Raw genomic sequence first — 22,341 nt, forward strand, 5'->3', positions numbered from 1 at the left:
CATGCATGTTTCCTCCATCCTGGCATGCATGTTTCCTCCATCCTGGCATGCATGTTTCCTCCATCCTGGCATGCATGTTTCCTCCATCCTGGCATGCATGTTTCCTCCATCCTGGCATGCATGTTTCCTCCATCCTGGCATGCATGTTTTCCCATCCTGGCATGCATGTTTCCCCCACCCTGACATGCATGTTTCCTCCATCCTGACATGTATGTTTCCTCCATCCTGGCATGCATGTTTCCTCCATCCTGGCATGCATGTTTCCTCTATCCTGGCATGCATGTTTCCTCCATCCTGGCATGCATGTTTCCTCCATCCTGGCATGCATGTTTCCTCCATTCTGGCATGCATGTTTCCCCCATCCTGGCATGCATGTTTCCTCCATCCTGGCATGCATGTTTCCTCCATCCTGGCATGCATGTTTCCTCCATCCTGGCATGCATGTTTCCCCATCCTGGCATGCATGTTTCCTCCATCCTGGCATGCATGTTTCCTCCATCCTGGCATGCATGTTTCCTTCATCCTGGCATGCATGTTTCCTCACCCTGGCATGCATGTTTCCTCCATCCTGGCATGCATGTTTCCTCCATTCTGGCATGCATGTTTCCTCCATCCTGGCATGCATGTTTCCTCCATCCTGGCATGCATGTTTCCTCTATCCTGGCATGCATGTTTCCCCACCCTGGCATGCATTGTTCCCCATCCTGGCATGCGTGTCCGTCCCCCCCCCATGCTGGCAAGCATGTTTCCCCCCCATCCTGGCATGCATGTCCCCACCCCATGCTGGCATGTGCGTTCCCCCTCCCCCAACCCATGCTGGCATGTGAGTTCCCCCTCCCCCACCCCATGCTGGCATGTGCGTTCCCCCTCACCCACCCCATGCTGGCACGTGCGTTCCCCCACCGCCACCCCACGCTGCCAAGTGCGTTCCCCCACCGCCACCCCACGCTGCCAAGTGCATTCCCCCACCGCCACCCCACGCTGCCAAGTGCATTCCCCCACCGCCACCCCACACTGCCAGGTGCGTTCACCCCCACCCCACGCTGGCATGTGCGTTCCCCCACCCCATGCTGGCGCTGCCCCCCCATCCCCACCTTGGCACAGCCGCACACGAGTTATATATTTAAAAAAAAAGCAACACACAACTTACCTGCACACGCTCCCCCGCTGCGCGCTGCTGGGTCCTCAGTTCCCACGCGGCCAGCAGACGGCGCCGCTCGCTGACACTTCTCCGTCTCTTAGGCAACACACCTGCAGCCTGGGGGAGGAGGAGTGTCAGAGCGGAGGAGAAATGTCTCCTCCGCTCCAACACAGATTTGATCTGCCGGCGTGACTGCACTAGCAGATCAAAGCTGCAGGGTCAGGCGACAGCACGCGTGCCAGCAGAATGGGCTCAGCGTGCCCCTGGTGGCACGCGTGCCATAGGTTCGCCATCACTGACCTAGGATATATGCCAGATCAGAATCCCAATTTGCAGATACGGTGTTTCGGGGTGATTGCACCTCGTCAGTGCAAAGTGTGGGTATCTGATCTGGCCTATGAGAAGCTATGTGGGGACCACGGGGGAAGACCACTCTCCCTACGGAGACCTGACAAACCAGTCTGACTGTCACTGGTAAGGGGACTTATAGCTGCCATGCCCCTCTGGGAATTTTTCAAATTGTCTCTCCAGGAAAGGAGACAAACTCTAGCGCCACCTATTGGAAGTAGCAATCCTAAAAGTCAGAAGTGGCCTTTTAACAAGCCTTTTCATATGACCTAGGAAAAAGACATAGAAAAAGACACTTTAGGAAAAAACACGACCGGCGTCTTCTGCTTGAAAAACTTGTGTTCACCGGCGTATTAAAGACATCATGCTCACATACCCTTAGGGCAATCCTGCACAGTCCGGAAGCCTGATCCTACCAACCAGTAAAAAAAGTGATGACACCCACAAAAATTAGCTGCCCTCTCTCTGATTTCTGGCTGATTTTATGGTACATACACACCTTCTTCAAAGTTGCCCAGCTTTTCAGCTATATCCAAGCATTCAGAGGAAAGATAAATGAAAGAGATCAGTCTTTGTTTCATAGAGTTGCTGTCACGCTGTTGGGTGTGGACCCACAGCTCCTGGGGTTTGGGCATACCTTGGAGGGGCGTAACTAAGTGACCACCTTGCCTTCTCTAGAACCTCTGATGGTGAGGATAGGCTTGTCCTGGAAGGTCGCCGGCAGGTACCACTCCAGGACAGTCTCCAGTTCTGCAGTAGCTGACCTCACGGTCAGGAATGCAGATACGGTCTAAGTTACTGGCAGGATGCCTGAAACAGACTGGCAATTGACTGGTATTGGCAGGATGGCTGGTACAGATTGGACTGCAGGTGCTGACAGGACGACTGGTACATGGGTACAGGTGTGCAGGACTGAAACAGACTCAGGAACTCGTATATAGGAACACAGGACTGGAACAAGTAAGAGGGACCTGACAACTAGCTAACATACTGATGAACTGACAAGACACGTTGCTCAGGCACCTCCCTAAGGAGGAGGATGCCATAAATAACCAGTGTCTCTCAGCCTATGGCTGAGAGGCACTTCTGGATTAAACCCACTGCCCCCTTAAGAAGAGAGGAGAGAGAGCACACGCCCTAAGAGCGCTCCTGGGATACTTGTGCGGTGTGTGCAGGCCCTGGGAACAGGGAGTTGCGGCGGGGGACGGAGACCATGTAGAGTGCCCGGGATAGTGAGTACGCCGTCATCCCTGCTGGGAGAAGGAAGCTTTCACACAGTGTTTGGCTCTAAACTCATTGAATGTCATGGCAGCATCTTACGCTGTTCACACTGCAGAATCTGACACTCTACACTATGCCACCTTTGCTGCTTATGAGTTGCGCAGACAGGCTCGGTCGTCGACAAGCTGTGTTCTCATTAGTGACCGTGCTTGCAGGAGTTAATTTCTACTAGCCTGCTAGTTAGTTCTTGGATCACATGTTGTGGGAGACCTATCACAGTCTTCCTATGCCTACTACAGCTTTTGCTAAACCGGTCCGTGTGCTGTTGTATCCCAGTAATGCTAATGATTGTATTAGTTTGGCCGTGGAGTTGTTGTGGTGTTCTTCCACTGATTTATTGTTTCCTCCCTGCTCTTATTTTACTCTTAAGCTCTTTTTGTCTTATATCTCTGTGGGTGTGTGCCATGGGATAAAGATTTGGTTTCCCCTGTTTGTCTATTTCTGTTGGCTTTATCACTCCTGCCCTGGCCCTCCCCAATGGTTGGGACAAGGGGGTATAAGATCAGGGTTCTTTAGGACCAGGGAAAGAAGGCGGCCCAGATATCCTCACCATCAGAGGTAACTCTGGGATTAGCGGAGGGCCAGTCTAGGAGCCCTTATCCCCTGCTCTCGATATATACCGATACAGAAGCAGGACATTACAGGGATGCCGGTGTTACAGCTGCCATATCCAATTACGCATATACCCGGATGTAATCTATTCCGAGAGGATTGTCATCAAAATAATGCCATTTTATTATTGGCTGTACAGTTACTATTTTGATTAATATAATCCATTGGCGGACACAGACATAAGAGGGACCTTTTCAGTCCAAAAACTCATCAAAATGCTCAATACATCCTCTTTAGACGTAGAAATGCCCCACCTTCACCTTTTTGTGCCCCTGTGTAGCTACATAGGATACCAAATAATATGTCCTTTCTGGATATAGGTAAGAGAGGGAGTGAAAAAGAGCACATAGGGTCTTATCCGGTGGTGCAAGAGAAGAATAAAGTAAATGTTTTGCTTACTTGCAGAGAGAGACAATAGCAAATACAGTATGTCCACCCATATCCTGTCCACCGCCATTAACTTGAGACCGTTGGCAGCTATAGGCATAGAAGTGGTGTCTAGGTATAGTAAAGTAGCCATGCGCCACGCAATGAAAACACCTATAGCGCCACCTGGTGGAAAACAACGGAGTTAGCATTTTTATCTCGAAAAACGGAACGAGATACAGAAAAAAAGTGAATTAAAAAACTGTAGGGCATCATCAATTGAATACGAATCGACACCTTGCATACAGAAATGCTATGATATGAAACCCATGACCCACCCAAAACATTGAATGCTGGTCACGCATATGGCGCTCATTTAACTTTGATGCTCAAAGTGGCCACCGTGAGCTGCAATGCACATCTGGACTCTGCACAGCATACTGTATCTTGCTGCACGTTGTGCAATATGGTAGGTGACACGTTTGCACAAGCATCTGTGATACGTCGTCATAGGTCCTGCAATGTTGGTGGAGGGGTCGCATACACCTGCTGTTTGATGTGACCCCACAGAAAGAAATCCAATGGGGTCAGGTCAGGTGAGCGTGGAGGCCACTCCACACAGCCACCATACCCAATGACTTGTAGTAAGGTCTCCATGAGGTATCGCTTCACGTCCGCAGCCTTGTGAGTTTTACACATTCTAATCATAGCATTTCTGTATGCAAGGTGTCAATTCGTATTGAATTGATGATGCCCTACAACTTTGTAATTCACTTTTTTTTCTCTATCTCGTTCCGTTTTCGAGATAAAAATGCTAACCCTGTTGTTTGCCACCAGGTGGCGCTATAGATGGTTTCATTGCATAGTGCATGGCTACTTTACTATACCTAGACACCACTTCTATGCCTATAGCTTCCGCCGTTCTCAAGTTAATGGTGGTGGGCAGGATATGGGTGGGCAGACTGTATAATGCAGGGCTGCAGATCCAAAGCAGCGTCAGGAGAAAATGAGCAGTATATGGACCTTTTTAGCGCTTCCCTTCTGATGTAATAAGGATGAGTCCATGACCAAATGTGTTACTAGCATCTGTAGTTTATTTTTTATCCGTATCAAAGCTTCAGGAAAAAGGTTACAATTGTGTTTTTTCCTGAAGCTGATTATAGCTTCGAAACGCGTTGAAAATAAACTAAAAATGTTATTAACCCTCTTGGTCATGGATTCATCCTTATTACATCAAAAAGGCAGCTCAGAAAAGGTGCATATACCGCTCGTTTTCTCCTGACAACTCCCCTGATATAATCTGCAAAACCATTAATGAAAAAATGTAAAAGGATTTTATTAAAATTTAAGAAGTCAGTGCAAATTGTACAACTGTATGATGCTTCCTTAAAGGGGCTGTCTCACAAGAGACATTTATGGTGTATACATAGGATAAATGACTGAGGCTACCTTCCCATAATCAGTGTTTGTTGAGTTTTTAACACTGCAGAATTCCCGCATCATAATTTAATTTTGTGGGTTTTTTAATTGCGTTTTTATCTCTTTTTTGACTCTACATTTTTTATCTCTGATGTGTGATGATTTAATCCCTTAGGCTACTTTCATATAGCGTTTTTACTTACGTTCAGTGGTCCTGTCGGGGCATCCGTTCACACCTCTCCTCCCCCCCGCCAAATGTGTTTCGGACATAGTCGATTACGTTCAAGTGTCCGCCTGCAGAAAACGTATATGTGCAAAAATGGTGCAAGACAGAGCACACGCTAACGGAGTCTGCTCCATTACAGTCAATGGCCCCGTCTGCACGTGCGTCCGAAACACGTTTTGCGTGGGGGGAGGTTCGGACGGATGCCCCAACGGGACCACTGAACGTAAGCAAAAACGCAATGTGAAAGTAGCCTTAACAACTGCCCATATACAGAAAAACTGACATAAATGATGACTGCAGGCATCGGGCCCGACCAGTTTTGGAATTGATCGGGGCTCAAACACCACTGTCAATCGCGACAGTGGTATCTAAGAGGTTAAAAGGGGATTAAAAGACCCCCTTTGACAGGATCGGCCTTGATCGTAATCGTGGGTGCCGATCATTGCCAGGGTACCCTGAGGCCATCTGATGACGCCAGGGTATGGTGGTCTGTTAAACTCTGCCATGAGCAGGGTCTAACAGGCTCTGTCAGTGAGACACTGAGTTCTTATGTACTGCAGTGGAAAAAAAATGGAAAAACCACTTTGACACTATGTATATGTGACGCATCTGAACTAATCAGGGTGTCACAGGGTACTGCACCCTCTTTTATCTGCTGGTGCAGGACACAACCCCCCTTTGTTCTGGGATCCTGACTTTTGGAGTTGCTCCATCAGCATTCAAATCCTAACCACACCTCACACCACACCCTGTCAGGCACACAAGTGGGTGGTCTAGCTGAAATAGGGCCACCCACCTAGGGGTCAAGCATACTGGTGGGAGGAGCAGAGTCAGAGCAGTGGTTGCCCTCAGAGAGTGAGGAGCGAGGGGAGTTGGAGCTCCCTGGGAGACGTTGGCTAGGTCGCAGACGGTAGTCTTGGACCGGAGGAGTCGGAGACCCGGTTGCAGGGTATTAGAGAAAGGAGCCAGACTTAGTTTGCAGAACGGTTGGCACCGGAGTACCTAGTAACCGAACCGGTAATGAGCATGGCGGGGTACTAGACCCTAGATCAGGGAGTAGCTTCAAGCAACCTTATAATTAACCTGCAAAGGATAGTATCTCTATGAACTGTCCCCAAGAGCTCAGAGATTGAAGGCATCAACACAACAAGTGGGATAGGGCTTTCCAACCCATGCAGCCCTCTGAAATCCCAAGTGTCAGCCATCGAGAGCACAGCTTCCTTGCCTAATCGTGGGGAGCAGGACCCTGAAAGCTTCAGACCGAGGGGTCACACAGAACATCTAACACTAGTGCATGGAGGCAAGGTTCCGACCACCCGCAACACCAAAGGGAGCGGACTCCCAGACGAGCTCCCCCCAGAGAGGCAGTGGCACCCAGAGACTTGGTTTACCTTTGTGTCAAAGTCTGCTTTGCTGACGCATCACTACCAACACTGCCCGAGTGAGTACGTGGTCCTCCCCTGCTGCCAACCAGCTCTGCGCTCCCCTGCACCTCCACCCATCCAGAGTCCCAGGTTCTCCCCTACCCGTGGAGGGATCGTCATCTGGCTGTCCCACTCCATCTCCCCCGGGTACTCCCATCGGCAGCGGCGATACTCCCCTTACCCTGAACCACGGGTGGCGTCACAAACGTATCCCCTGTAAATACCCCCTTTGTGTTTGAAGTGGCTGCGAGCCCCCGGGTCCGGAGACCCACGAGCTACAGCAGCAGACCCCGGATCCGAGCGGTTCGACCGCTGCAGGGGCGGCTCATATACACGTTTTTTTTTTAATCCATGTAGGAAAACACTCCTGACAATTCCAAAGGGAAAAGAACATCCAGCGGACAAAGGCAAGAAAAATAAAACTCCATCTTTATTCAATTCTTTAAAAAACAGTCACAGCGGTACAGGCAGCAGGAGACCTCAAGGGATGTACGATCCAATGCGTTTCAACAAAAAAGTAGTTATGTCTTATTCATGGATAAGAAAAAACAAGGATAAAAAGTGGAAAAATGTCCGCGCTGCTGTGTCAATAGAGAGTTAATTCCAAATAAGAGCAATGCAGGGTGGTTTATTCTACGTGTTTCGGAGATAACCCCTCTCCTTCATCAGGTGGATTTCCTGATGAAGGAGAGGGGTTATCTCCGAAACGCGTAGAATAAACCACCCTGCATTGCTCTTATTTGGAATTAACTCTTTATTGACACAGCAGCGCAGACGTTTTTCCACTTTTTATCCTTGTTTTTTCTTGCTTCTGTCTTTGGCACATGGAGTCTGCAGCAGCAGATACATGCTTTAATACTGGTTGTGTGTCACATAACCATCTCAGGTGAGTGTTTTTTTATTAACCCTTACTGTTGTTATCCTGGTGAGACCCTATATGCGCTTTTTATATCCACAGTTTTTTTTATAATTCATGGATAAGACATAACTACTCTTTTGTTGAAACGCGTTGGTTTGTTGGCCGCGTTGCCTTTGTCCACTGGATGTTCATTTCGCTTTGGAGTCTATGTAGCCCATGTCTGGGTTTTTCCTTGAGGACAACGTGATACACTCCAAATCATTTGGATATGGAGAGCTGGCTATATTTTGTGTTTGATTTATATACTCCTGACAATTGATACAAAGTGCTTCGTAAAGTCGTGGTAATATCCAACAAGAAAGAAAAAAACAAGTGCCACGCTTCATCTGTAAAGTCCATCTGTTTAATGAGAAAATGTTTAAAACATGCGGAAGGAAGCAGAGCAAATCAAGACTATGGCTGTTTAGTGCAACAACACTCTTCATTTGGTCACAAGGTCCCACTTGGGTCCGTCAATTGTCACTGGAAATAAAGGGAACTCCCACGCGACTGGTAGAACAAAGACTCTGGAAAAGCGATGGCTCCCACCCGCTAAATAAAATTGAGTTAATTCTACGCTCCCAAATCCAAATACTACCTCCTTATGAGCCCACCTGTGCTTACACCACAGTAAGCGACCCCATGTGTGGCATTACTGTAGTGGAGAAAGACCAATTAACATTTTACGGGGTGCTTGTCTCCAGAAGCACAAGCTGGGCACGATGTATGGGGGCACTACATTATATGGCAGCACAATGTATGGGCACTAAACTGGCAAGTTTGCAATTCTGCAGAAAAAAAAGCATGGCATGCATGTTACAAAATAGTCATTGCAGCCGTAGATTAATTCACTGAGAGGTGCAATTTATACAGTGGGGTCACTGTTATTGTTTTCTACTGTTCTGCCACCTTAGGGCCTTTGCAAATGTCACACACAAACTAATCCTTCAAAATCTGTGCTCTAAAAACCAAATAGTGCTCCTTCCCTCTCAGCCTGTCACGGGTGTGTCATGGGTGGCAGACAGTCCTGTAGTGTTCGGCTATAAGAGGTCACAGCGTTTGGCTGCGCACACTGCTGCCTGACCTTCTATTATTCCTGCTTGGTGTATTTGGGATCCTATATATATCCTCTGCTTAGTTTTCATTCCTTTCCCTTTAGGGCCCTGTTGAGTTCTTCACATTTTCAGCTGTTTTTCATCAGCAGTTCTTTATATACCCTAATTTCCCCTTACTCTGTGCTGGTTATAGGTCTAATACCCTTAAGAGGTCTTCAGTGCAAGCAGTCGGCTTGTATTCATCTGGAGAAACTTTGCTGTTGTTTGCAGGTTCCTCTCCCTGAGTCATCTTGAGATAAACTTTTTGTTTACTTTCCCCCGTTTGTTATCCCTGTGTCTTCTTTAGCGCTTAGTGGGGTTGACTAAGCGCTCATCCCATCCGCTCTCTACCTAGGGCTTATTTCAGGGTCAGGTATCTGGCTCGGTGCATAGGTGCAGAACCTATCCATGGTGGTGAGGGAAGCCAGGGGCCAGCAGTAGGCTTGGTCAGGGGTCACCATCTTCCCCTTCCCTAGACACAGCTTTTCCCTTACCTTTTGCCATTCATTTCTTACTTCCCCGTAACTAGTGTGACACAGCCCTGACATGGGCCAAACAGTAATTTGTGACAACATCTAAAGGATCACTGCGTTCAGGAGAAATTGCACAATAAATTGTGGAGTTCACTTTCACCTTTTAACCCTTGTGTATCTGCCAAATTTGCAGCTAATTTAAAATGAATACAATTTTTACTACTAAAATGTTATATTTCCACGTCTCGATGGATATAATTCTGTGATGCACTTGTGGGTTTATAAATACTCACTACAACCCTAGATGAATTCCTTACGTGGTGACGTTTCCAATATGGGATCACTTGTACGGTTTTTGCTGATCTGTCACCTCAATGGCTCGGCTAATGGAGGCCACAATCTATTCATACGGAATCTGCGCTCTAAAAGCCAATTAAGCAAGATAAGGAGAAGAGCAGAGGCACCCAAATAATATCAATGTAGTAATAATATGTCAGTATCTACTCATGTGGGTTGCACTGTACATGTGCCATGTAGTTGGGGCGAGCTGGTGGCCAGAAAAACCGGCTACGGGTGAGCAAACAATAGAGAATCACAAAAGTAACCGACTGAGGGAGGTCATAAGAGATAAATACAATATTTTATTAATGTAATAATATAACCAGTCAAAAGACAAAATGAACTCATAAGTATTCAAAACAAGGGGGCTTGATGCACAATATACAAAAATGCAACAAATAACATGCAAGGCGGGTGTAAGGTGTTATGCAATTGTACAAAGGTAGTAAATGTGTACAGGGAAGTATAATAAACAAGCAGCTGTATAGGGTATATAGAGATAATAATAATTGCTGACAATCTGCAACAGGCTGGTAAGTAACTCATCAAAACAGAATGTGGAAATGTTAATAGGAAATATGCGTGTCTGTGTGTGTATATATATATATATATATATATATATATATATACTAGCTGTAGTACCCAGCGTTGCCCGGGATAGTAACTGTCCCTCTGTCTCTCTCCCAGTCTCTGTCTGTGTGTCGCTGTCTGTCTGTCTCACTGTCTGTCTCTTTCCTTGTCTGTCTGTGTCTATGTCTCTGTCTGACTATTTCTATCTCTGTCTGTATTTGTATCAGTCTATCGGTCTCCATCTCTGTGTCCGTCTCTCTCTATCTCTGTGTCTGTCTCTATGTGTGTGTCTGTCTGTCTCTTTCCCCATCTGTCTCTTTTCCGTCTGTCTTGGTCTGTCTCTTTCCAGGTCTGTCTCTTTCCAGGTCTGTCTCTTTGCCCATCTGTCTCTTTGCCCGTCTGTCTCTTTGCCCGTCTGTCTCTTTTCAGGGCTGTCTCTTTCCCCGGCTGTCTCTTTCCCTGGCTGTCTCTTTCCCCGGCTGTCTCTTTCCCCGGCTGTCTCTTTCCCCGGCTGTCTCTTTCCAGGGCTGTCTCTTTGCCCGTCTGTCTCTTTGCCCATCTGTCTCTTTCCTTGTCTGTCTCTTTGCCCGTCTGTCTCTTTGCCCGTCTGTCTCTTTGCCCGTCTGTCTCTTTGCCCGTCTGTCTCTTTGCCCGTCTGTCTCTTTGCCCATCTGTCTCTTTCCTTGTCTGTCTCTTTGCCCGTCTGTCTCTTTGCCCGTCTGTCTCTTTGCCCGTCTGTCTCTTTGCCCATCTGTCTCTTTCCTTGTCTGTCTCCTTCCAGGACTGTCTCTTTGACCGGCTGTCTCTTTGTCCGTTTGTCTCTTTGCTTTGCCTGTCTCTTTGCCTGTCTGTCTCTTTCCAGGGCTTTCTCTTTCCCCGTCTGTCTGTCTGTCTCTTTCCCCATCTGTCTCTGTCTGTGTCTCTGTCTGTCTGTCTTTTTCTGTCTCTCTATCCATCTCTCCACCGACATCATATAACCTCACGGATAAGCTTCAACTAACAGTTTATTTTGTTCCTATAGCAACCACTGACAGTTGCTATTAATAACCTATAGCTCCCACCTCCATTCAGTTTAATGTCGGCAGGATTTTAGAGTCTAACTGTAAAGCACGGGGTTAAATTTTTCTGTCAAAACATAGTCTACGATGCTCCCTGGGTCACATGGGGCGTCTGTGCAAAATTTTGTGATTGTAAATGTGACGGTGCGGATTCCTTTAGCGGACATACACATACACACACACACATACACTCAGCTTTATATATTAGATTTATACACACACGTGGTCAAAATCGTTGGTACCCCTCGTTTAATGAAAGAAAAACCCACAATGGTCACAGAAATAACTTGAATCGAACAAAAGTAATAATAAATAAAAAAGCTATGAAAATGAAGAAATGAAAGTCAGACATTGCTGCTTTTCTGCTTCCACGGAGTTTTTTAAAAACTAAAACTTATGAAATCGGCCTGGACAGAAAATGATGGTCCCTTAACTTAATATTTTGTTGCACAACCTTTTGAGGCAATCACTGCAATCAGAAGATTCCTGTAACTGTCAATGAGATTTCTGCTCCTCTCGACAGGTATTTTGGCCGCTTCTCAAGAGCAAACTGCTCCAGTTGTCTGGTGTTTGAAGGTTGCCTCTTCCAGACAGCATGTTTCAGCTCTTCCCAAAGATGCTCAATAGGATTTAGGTCAGGGCTCATAGAAGCCACTTCAGAATAGTCCAATGCTTTCCTCTTAGCCATTCTTGGGTGTTTTCAGCTGTGTGTTTTGAGTCATTATTCCTGTTGCAAGAACCGTGATCTAGAATCCCTTGATAGTCTTGAGATTCATTGTACCCTTAACATATTCAACACCTTCTGTGCCAGATGCAGCAAAGAAGCCCCAGAGCATAACCGAGCCTCCTCCATGTTGCACAGTAGGGATGGTGTTCTTTTTTTTGATATGCTTCATTTTTCCATCCGTGAACATAGAGCTGATGTGCCTTGCCAAAAAGTTCCATTTTTGTCTCATCTGTCCTTAAGACAGTCTCCCAGAAGCTTTGTGGCTTGTCAGCATGTAGCTTGGCAAATTCTAGTCTGGCTTTTTTATTATTTTTTTTCAACAATGGTGTCCTCAATGGTCGTCCAATTTGGCTCAAACAACGAAGGATGGTGCAATCTGACACTGATATTTCTTGATCTTGAAGTTCACCTTCAATCTCCTTAGACGTTTTTCTGGGCTTTTTTGTTACTATTCATATTATCCCTCTCTTTGATTTGTCATCATTTTTTCTCCTGCCGCCATGTCTAGAGAGGTTGTCTACAGTCCCATGGATCTTAAATTTCGGAATAATATGTGCAGCTGTAGTCACAGGAACATCAAGCTGTTTGGAGATGATCTTAAAACCTTTACCTTTAACATGCTTGTCTATAATTTTCTTTCTAATCTCCTGAGACAACTCTTTCCTTTGCTTCCTCTGGTCCATGTTGAGTGTGGTACACACCATGTCACCAAACAGCACAGTGAGTATATTAGCCCTATATACAGGTTCACTGACTGATTACAAGATGGTTGTCCCCTGTGATGCTAATTAATGGACACACCTTGATTTAACATGTCCCTTTTGTCACATTATTTTCAGGGGTACCATCATTTCTGTCCAGGCCTATTTAATGAGTTTTATGTTTTTAATAAATCTGCGGAAGCATGGTTGAAAAGCAGCAATGTCTGACTTTCATTTGTTCATTTTCATAGATTTTTTATTTATTATTACTCTTGTCATATTCAAGCTATTTCTGTGACCATTGTGGGTTTTTCCTTCATTAAGTGAGGGGTACCAACAATTTTACAATTTTGACCCTATATATATTGTGAGACTGTGACCGGGGTTGTCTATGATGGCCGGTATGTCTCGCCCCGGTTGTGCTCACTCCATGATAGAAAGTACATCCACTCTAGGGTTAATGCTGTTTCCTTACAGGCTGAAGGAAGGGTTAAATGCAAACAGGAACAAGGGCAGGTGTGCCGGGTGTGGGGGAGTGAACACAACTCCCTGAGTTCTCTACTGGAGAGGCACAGGTATATTGGTGTGGACTTTTGTTTGGACATTAAAACCGTGTGCTGTGAAACTTAATGCCTGGATCCCGTGTCTTCTGCTGCGCAGCCGACCATGCTACCTCACATATGGTGGAGAATCGGCGGGCATCCCAGCCGGTGAGGTGTAGCTTCCTTTTCTGGTGACCCGGTAGCACATGTCCTGGATTCAAGCGGCTATACTACGGCCCAAACCCGGCGACACCATGGAGGAAATACTAAAGCAGCAGCAACAGATCAATGCACACCTGCTCCAATCCTTGAAATCGCAGGACCAAAGACACCAAGAACTGCTGGTTCAGGCCAATGCACGTTAGCAGCAAGCCTTACAATTGCAGGAACAAAGACATCAAGAACAGATGGTTCTCCTGGCCAAGTCAATCCGTGCTGGACCGGCAGCAACAACCCCGGGACTGGGTGATGACGGCAGCGTCCGGAAAGCGGTGAGACAAGCGTTGCAAAAGATGACCCCGGGGGATGATGTGGAAGCGTTCCTGGCGGTGTTTGAGCGGGTGGCCGAGCGGGAAAAGCTGCCGACCCCCCAGTGGGCTGAGGTATTGTCGCCCTATCTGACGGGGGAACCCCAAAAAGCGTACCTGGACCTCTGTACCGAGGACGCCATTGACTATGTGACCCTAAAAGCCGAAATACTGGCACGGTTGGGGGTGAATACCTATGTACGGGCTCAGCGGGTAAATCAGTGGTTCTATGAGGAAGCCAAACCCGTACGCTCCTGTGACGGGGTGTACAGCAGAGCAAGGAGAGACAACAGGCCGAGGAACGATCCAACAGGTTTATTCACAAGAACACTGGAACAGCACACGATAAGTCCACGTAAAACAGATTCGGGGGCCCTTCCCGACAATCCTCGGACCGGATTACAAAGCAATCGTCCTTACAGTAGTCCAAAGAGTTCCACACAATCCCACGGGCCGCCACACAGGCCTAGCTCCGTCCGTGTCCACAGCCACACAGGCTGGAGCTCCTGCTCCCTTCAAGTTTCAGCTCACTCTGCCTGAATCTCCCAGGTAAGCAGAGTTTACCCTAGTTGGACTCTAGGCCCACCTCCCCCTACTCCCAGGGATGGAAGTGCCTCAAGAGGATATAACCTTGCATTTTAGGGGGTGATTACCTACAACAATAGAAATGTACACAGACATAGTTCAAATAAGACAAAGAACCCAGCTTGAAATAGGAATCTGTACAGCATATACAGTGAGAGGGTAAATTACATCTTCACAATCCCTCCCCCTCCCAACTTGTGTACGTACTAGGGACCTCTACAGGTCACTGGTTCAGTACACACAGGCAGAGCGTTACTTACATGTGGCTTCATGCAGCCACGAATTGGCATCGTAGCTCTCCCACATCATTGCCCAGGAGAACAGCTGCAGGCAGACCACCCATCACCCCAACCACACATCGCCTGACCCCAAAACCAAAGTTCAGATCCACAGTGGCTGTGGGAATAGTCCTCCATTGTCCACCAGCCAGTTCAATAACAATCCCAGGTCCTCTATGGATTGCCTCAGGCCGAACCACTCGGGGATCAGCCAGTGTGAGGAAAGCACCCGAGTCACAAAATCCAACAAGTCTCTGTCCATCCAGCACAACCTCCTGCAAGTGCTTACCTCGATGAGCAGAAGTCGTCATAACTGCGGGTCGCACCCCGTAAACTCCTGGTGGTGCAACATGGGGGGCTGAGTCACTAGGCCAGTCCTCACATAACGGTGCCACATCTTCCTCCATGGCACTGGGCTGTAAATAATTAACAATCCGATTGGGTGCAGGATCAGTCCTCATTTGAACAGCTGGGCAGGAGACTTGCCGATGCCCTGGCTGTCCACATTGATAGCATCTGAGCTGGGTCTCCCTCCATCCAAGGTGTCCTCTTGGGTAAGGGGTAGGGGAACTTGGAGGCCGGCTCCCACCTGAAGGTGCTGTAGGGGTTTGAGGATGATTCCTCCATGGGCTGGCTGGGCATGAGGCCTGCAAATGCCCGGGATGCCTACAAACATAACACCTGCGCTCTGTTACTTCCTCTCCCCGGCGTATTCCAGAAAGTGCAGTAGAAGCAACTGGAGGCACATTAACACGGGTATCAACATGTGGTGGCTTAGAGGAACGGGGAACAATGGGGACAGAATAACTGGGGCCATCCGGTGTTGTGGAGCTGTTAGGCGTCTCTCCATCCTCCAACAGAACCCTCCACTGAGGCTTGATAGTGAGCACCTCATCAGCGAGAGCAGCAGCTTCCTCCACTGTCGCTGGTTTTCTCTCACGCACCCATTCCCGGATCTCAGCGGGGCACTGGGCAAAGAATTGTTCTTTTAGGATGACCTGCAGGAAGGTCTCCCAAGATAAGGCCTCCTCTGCCTCCAGCCAGCGATTACATATTTGTTTGAGTCTATGAGCATATATCTTAAAAGACACTTCCCCATCACAGGCTAAAGCACGGAACTGAGTCCTGTAAGTGTCTGGGGTCACAGCATAATGTTCTAGAATAGTCTGTTTAATATCCGCATACTCACAGTTCCACCGAGGGTCCATAGCTCTATAGGCTTCAGCAGCTCCCCCCTCTAGGAGCCCAACCAGATGCCGGACGCGCTCCCTTTCTGGGACTTCCATTAATCGACACTGATGCTCAAAGTCCTGGAAGAAGCCCTCAATGTCGCCTGCAGCCTCATTAAACGGCTTAAAGTCTTTGCGGGACACCCTGGGAAGTTCCCTCATGATGGGTGCTGGGGTTACAGTCTGTCTGGAACCTCTCGCGGCTTCCACAGCGAGCTGCTTATCCAGCAATGCCATCTCCTCCATCCTGCGCTCCTTCTCTTCAGCTCCACGCATGGCCTCCCTCTTATCTTCTATGGTGGCCTCATCTCCAAGCAGTGCCATCTTTTCCTTGTACCACACAACCCATTGACTTTTTTGGGTATTCACCTCCGGCTCCCGTCTTTGCTCCCCTTGCTGTGGAAATTGTTCCTCGGTGCCATCTTGCAGGCAAGCGTGTTCCAATGCCTCAATTAGTTGCTCCTTGGAGAGTCCTTTGAAACGAACTCCTACTTCACGGGCCATTGTTTGTAGGCTCACCACAGTCCAGTTCTTGTACTCTGAGGTTCTGATTCCAGATGTTAATGGGCCGTTGTCCTCCATTCCTTCTGCTCTGATCCCAGCGCTGCCAACCAGTTTGTGACGGGGTGTACAGCAGAGCAAGGAGAGACAACAGGCCGAGGAACGATCCAACAGGTTTATTCACAAGAACACTGGAACAGCACACGATAAGTCCACGTAAAACAGATTCGGGGGCCCTTCCCGACAATCCTCGGACCGGATTACAAAGCAATCGTCCTTACAGTAGTCCAAAGAGTTCCACACAATCCCACGGGCCGCCACACAGGCCTAGCTCCGTCCGTGTCCACAGCCACACAGGCTGGAGCTCCTGCTCCCTTCAAGTTTCAGCTCACTCTGCCTGAATCTCCCAGGTAAGCAGAGTTTACCCTAGTTGGACTCTAGGCCCACCTCCCCCTACTCCCAGGGATGGAAGTGCCTCAAGAGGATATAACCTTGCATTTTAGGGGGTGATTACCTACAACAATAGAATTGTACACAGACATAGTTCAAATAAGACAAAGAACCCAGCTTGAAATAGGAATCTGTACAGCATATACAGTGAGAGGGTAAATTACATCTTCACAGCTCCCAGGCCTATGACTTGTTGCATCTTGTAAAAAAGTGGTTACAGCCTGACACTCTGAGCCCGGCGCAGATGGTGGAAAGGGTAGTAGTGGATCGTTTTGTGCGCACTTTATCCGTCACCGTTCAACGGTGGGTAGGACAGGGTGACCCGAGTACCCTGGACCAATTAGTGTCCCTGGTAGAGCGGCATGTGGCTACGCAGGACTTGATACGGGACACTGAGACTTTGCGTACCGCCCGTCGGTCCGGCCCCTCCAAGCCTAGGGCCAAGGACCCACCGCCGTCACCGGTGCAGGAGTCCCCTACCGTCCCGTCTGAGGCCACGGCCGCCATTCCTGAGGTCCGGAAGGTTCTGTACCCTAAACGACAACCCGTCAAGGGGGTTTCCGTCCCCATTAGATGTTGGCGATGCCAGCGGGTGGGACATATGGAAGCCCAGTGTCCACTCACCACGGAGCCCATGGATTGTGGGGTTACCCGGCGGGGTTCAATGTATGCTCAGGTGGTGTGTACCGCTGACCTGGTCTCCCCAGAGACGGAGCCCCACTTGTGCCAAATACAGGTGAATGGATGTCCGGTTACAGGATTGTTGGATTCCGGAAGCTTAGTGACCCTTGTGCGATCCACCTTGAGGGCTAAAGTAAAGGCCACAGGACGTACCGTGGGGGTGGTTTGCATACATGGGGACCGCCGAGACTATCCCACAGGGATTGTCACCATCACAGCACCTTGCGGTCAGGTGCAACATGAGGTGGGACTTCTTAACACTCTTCCCTATGACGTGATCCTAGGAAGGGATCTACCCTATTTTTGGACTTTATGGAAGGGACCCCCTAAGTCTCCTCAGATATTGGTCAGTCCGGGACCTGAGCCCTACAATCCTGAATCCGGGACACCTGCCGTAGGGGTCCCCATGATAGGGACAGAATGTGAACCCGATAGGTCGCCCCTAGAGGTATTGGCAGGGGAAGCTGAGACGGTCGAACCCATCCCGGAGTTGGAGGCGTCCCCGGATACGTTTGGGACTGCCCAACTCCAGGACCCTACATTAATACATGCCCGGAGTCGGGTGACAGTAATTGACGGGGTGGCACAGCTGCCCGGTGCCCAGGTAAGGTACCCCCATTTCGCTCTTAAGCAGGATTTACTCTACCGGGTAGATGAAATACGGGGCGTGGGGGTAGAGCAGTTGGTGGTGCCCCAGCCGCATCGTCGGCGGGTCCTCGACTTGGCTCATAAACACCTGATGAGTGGCCACCTAGGGTTCAAGAAAACGCAGGAGCGAATATTGCAAAGGTTCTATTGGCCCGGAGTCTTTGGGGAGGTAAAACGGTTCTGCGAAACCTGCCCGGAGTGTCAGCTTACCGCACCCCTGACCCATTTTCGCAGTCCGTTGGTACCGTTACCCATTATAGAAGTCCCTTTTGAACGGATAGGGATGGATCTGGTGGGGCCCCTCGTAAAGTCCGCGCGAGGGCACCAACACATCCTAGTGATCGTTGACTATGCCACCCGGTATCCCGAGGCGATACCTCTCAGACATACTGCAGCAAAGCTTATAGCTCGGGAGTTGTTTGCTGTGTTCTGCCGGGTGGGGTTGCCCAAGGAGATCCTTACGGATCAGGGGACCCCATTCATGTCTAAAGTGACCAAAGAGCTATGCCGGCTACTCCAGATCAAGCAGTTGCGTACGTCTGTGTATCATCCTCAAACGGACGGTTTAGTCGAGCGTTTCAATCAAACCCTGAAAACCATGCTCAAAAGGGTAATTTCAAAAGACGGGAAAGACTGGGATATGATGCTTCCCTATTTGATGTTTGCCATCCGTGAGGTGCCACAGGCATCCACGGGGTTTTCGCCTTTTGAGTTGTTATACGGGCGACATCCCCGGGGATTGTTGGACCTGGCAAAGGAAACATGGGAGCAAGAGCCCACCCCCCATAAAAGTGTGATTGAACACATTTTGGGTATGCAGAACCGCATAAGCGCGGTCATGCCAATTGTGAAGGAGCATTTACAGGAGGCTCAGGCCGCGCAAAGCGGCCGCTACAATAGACAAGCCACCGTGCGGACCTTTAAACCCGGGGATCGGGTGTTGGTATTAATCCCCACGGCGGAGAGTAAATTCCTGGCTCAGTGGCAAGGCCCCTACGAGATAAAGGAAAGAGTCGGGGTGGTTAACTATAAAGTATTGCAGCCCGGTAGGCGGAAACCTGAACAAATATACCATGTCAACCTATTAAAACCTTGGCAGGAACGGGAAAGCCTGATGGCTGTTTTTTCCCCATCTCCCTCCTCTTCGGGTCGTTCACCTCCGGCTCCAGCGACCTCCGGAGAGGACGAACCGGAAGTAAGGATTGGAGAAGCCCTCACCAAGACTCAGAGGCGAGAGGCCAGACGGTTGGTTCAGCAGAACCCCGATGTCTTCTCCGAGCTGCCCGGTAGGACCAGTCTGATACGACATGATATTGTCACCGAGCCCCACCTGAAGGTACGCCTGAAGTCATACCGGGTACCGGAGGCTCGACGACAAGCCATATCGGAGGAAGTAAAGACAATGTTACGCCTGGGGGTCATCGAAAAATCCCGGAGTGAATGGGCTAGCCCGATTGTCCTAATACCAAAACCCGATGGCTCCTTAAGGTTCTGCAATGACTTTAGGAGATTGAACGAAATATCCAAGTTCGATCTCTACCCCATGCCCAGGGTGGATGAGCTGATTGATAGGCTGGGACAGGCGCGGTATTTTACCACGCTCGACCTGACCAAGGGGTACTGGCAGGTGCCACTGACGGAGTCCGCCAAGGAGAAAACCGCTTTTGTTACGCCGGAGGGTCTCTTCCACTATGTTGTCTTGCCTTTTGGGTTACATGGCGCTCCGGCCACGTTCCAGAGGTTGATGGACTTAGTGCTGGAACCCCACCAGGCGTATGCATCAGCGTACCTTGATGACATCATTATTTACAGCTCCGATTGGCAGACCCACTTGGAACAGGTACAAGCGGTGGTGGACGCGCTTCGAACAGCCGGATTGACAGCCAATCCCAAGAAATGTGCGTTGGGACTCACGGAAGCCCGCTACTTGGGCTACGTGATAGGCCAAGGAGTGATTAAGCCCCAAATTAACAAGGTTGAGGCGATCCAGAAGTGGCCTAGACCCCTGACCACGAAGCAGGTTAGGGCCTTCCTGGGTATCGTGGGGTACTACAGGAGGTTTGTAAAGGATTTTGCGGGACTATCAGCCCCCTTGACGGACCTTCTCAAAGGCAAGAAGTCCGTCATGGTGCGCTGGACTCCGCAGGCCGAGGACTCCTTCCGGGCCCTGAAGGGGGTCCTGTGCGGACAGCCCGTTCTCGTACACCCTGATTTCCGGAAGGAGTTCATAGTACAGACTGACGCCTCAGAGGTCGGCCTGGGGGCAGTGTTGTCTCAGGTGGTTCAGGGGGAGGAACACCCCGTCACCTTCTTAAGTAGGAAGCTCACCCCTCCCGAGCGGAATTATAGCGTAGTGGAGAAGGAGTGCCTGGCGATCAAGTGGGCCTTGGAGTCCCTACGCTATTACCTGCTGGGACGGCAGTTTCGCTTGGTGACGGATCACTCTCCACTGGTCTGGATGAGGTCCGCCAAGGAACGGAATGCCCGGGTTACCCGGTGGTTCCTTTCTCTGCAGAACTTCCGGTTTACGGTTCAACATAGGGCCGGTAGGTTGCAGGGCAACGCCGATGCCTTGTCCCGAGGCCCGTGTTTGATGGCGGGAGTTCAACCCCGCACGCTTGAACTGAGGGGGGGGGTATGTGAGACTGTGACCGGGGTTGTCTATGATGGCCGGTATGTCTCGCCCCGGTTGTGCTCACTCCATGATAGAAAGTACATCCACTCTAGGGTTAATGCTGTTTCCTTACAGGCTGAAGGAAGGGTTAAATGCAAACAGGAACAAGGGCAGGTGTGCCGGGTGTGGGGGAGTGAACACAACTCCCTGAGTTCTCTACTGGAGAGGCACATGTATATTGGTGTGGACTTTTGTTTGGACATTAAAACCGTGTGCTGTGAAACTTAATGCCTGGATCCCGTGTCTTCTGCCGCGCAGCCGACCGTGCTACCTCACAATATATATATATATATATATATATATATATATATATATATATATATATATACACACAGTGGTGAGCAAAAGTGTTTGCCCCCCCTTGATTGATTTCTTATTCTTTTGCAGGTATGTCACACTTAAATGTGTCAGATCACCACGCAAATTTAAATATTAGACAAAGATAATATAAGTAAATACAAAATAAAGTTTATAAATGAAGGTAAGGGAAAAATAAATCCAAACCTACAGGGCCCTGTGTGAAAAAGTGATGTTTCCCCCCCCCCCTTAAAACATAGATTAATGCTGGTGTATCACATCTTTGGGAAGCTGAGTTCAATTTCCCTAACAGCATTCCTGCCTGATTTCTGCCACACCTGTTCTCAATCAAGAAATGACTTAAATAGGACCTGACTGACAAAGTGAAGTAGACCAAAAGATCCTCAAAGACTAAGCATCATGCCGAAATCTAAAGAAATTCAGGAATAAATGAGAAATAAAGCAATTAAAATCTATCAGTCTGGAAAAGGTTATAAAGCCATTTCTAAAGCTTTGGGATTCCAGCAAACTACAGTGAGAGCCATTATTCACAAATGACGAAAATATGGAACAGTGGTGAACCTTCCCAGGAGTGACTGACTGACAAATATTACCCCAAGAGTGCAGTGATGACTCATCAAAGAGGTCACAAAAGACAGCACAATATCCAAAGATCTGCAGGCCTCACTTGCTTCAGTTAAGGTCAGTTAAGTGTTCATGACTCCACCATAACAAAGAGACTGGGCAAAAATGGCCGGCATGTCAGAGTTCCAAGACGAAAACCACTGCTGAGCGAAAAGAACATAAAGAAATATAAAGACTTGTCTCAGTTTTGGCAAAAAAACCATCTTGATGATCCCCAAGAATTTTTGGCGAATATTCTGTGGACTGACGAGACAAAAGTTTAACTTTTAGTTTCATTTTTGAAAGGTGTATGTCCCATTATATCTGGTGCAGAGGTAACACAGCATTTCAGGAAAGGAACATCACACCAACAGTAAAATATGATGGTGATATTGCGATGGTCTGGGGCTGTTTTACTGCTTCAGGACCTAGAAGACTTGCTGTGGTAAATGGAACCATAAATTCTGCTGCCTACCAAAAAATCCTGAAGGAGAATGTCCGGCCATCTGTTCGTGACCTCAAGCTTAAGAACACTTGAGTTATGCAGCAGGAAAATGATCCAAAACACACCAACAAGTCCACCTCTGAATGGCTTAAGGAAAACAAAATTAAGACTTTGGAGCTGTCT

The sequence above is a fragment of the Anomaloglossus baeobatrachus genome, chromosome 4 (assembly GCF_048569485.1).
Source record: "Anomaloglossus baeobatrachus isolate aAnoBae1 chromosome 4, aAnoBae1.hap1, whole genome shotgun sequence".
Taxonomy (NCBI): Eukaryota; Metazoa; Chordata; class Amphibia; order Anura; family Aromobatidae; genus Anomaloglossus; species Anomaloglossus baeobatrachus.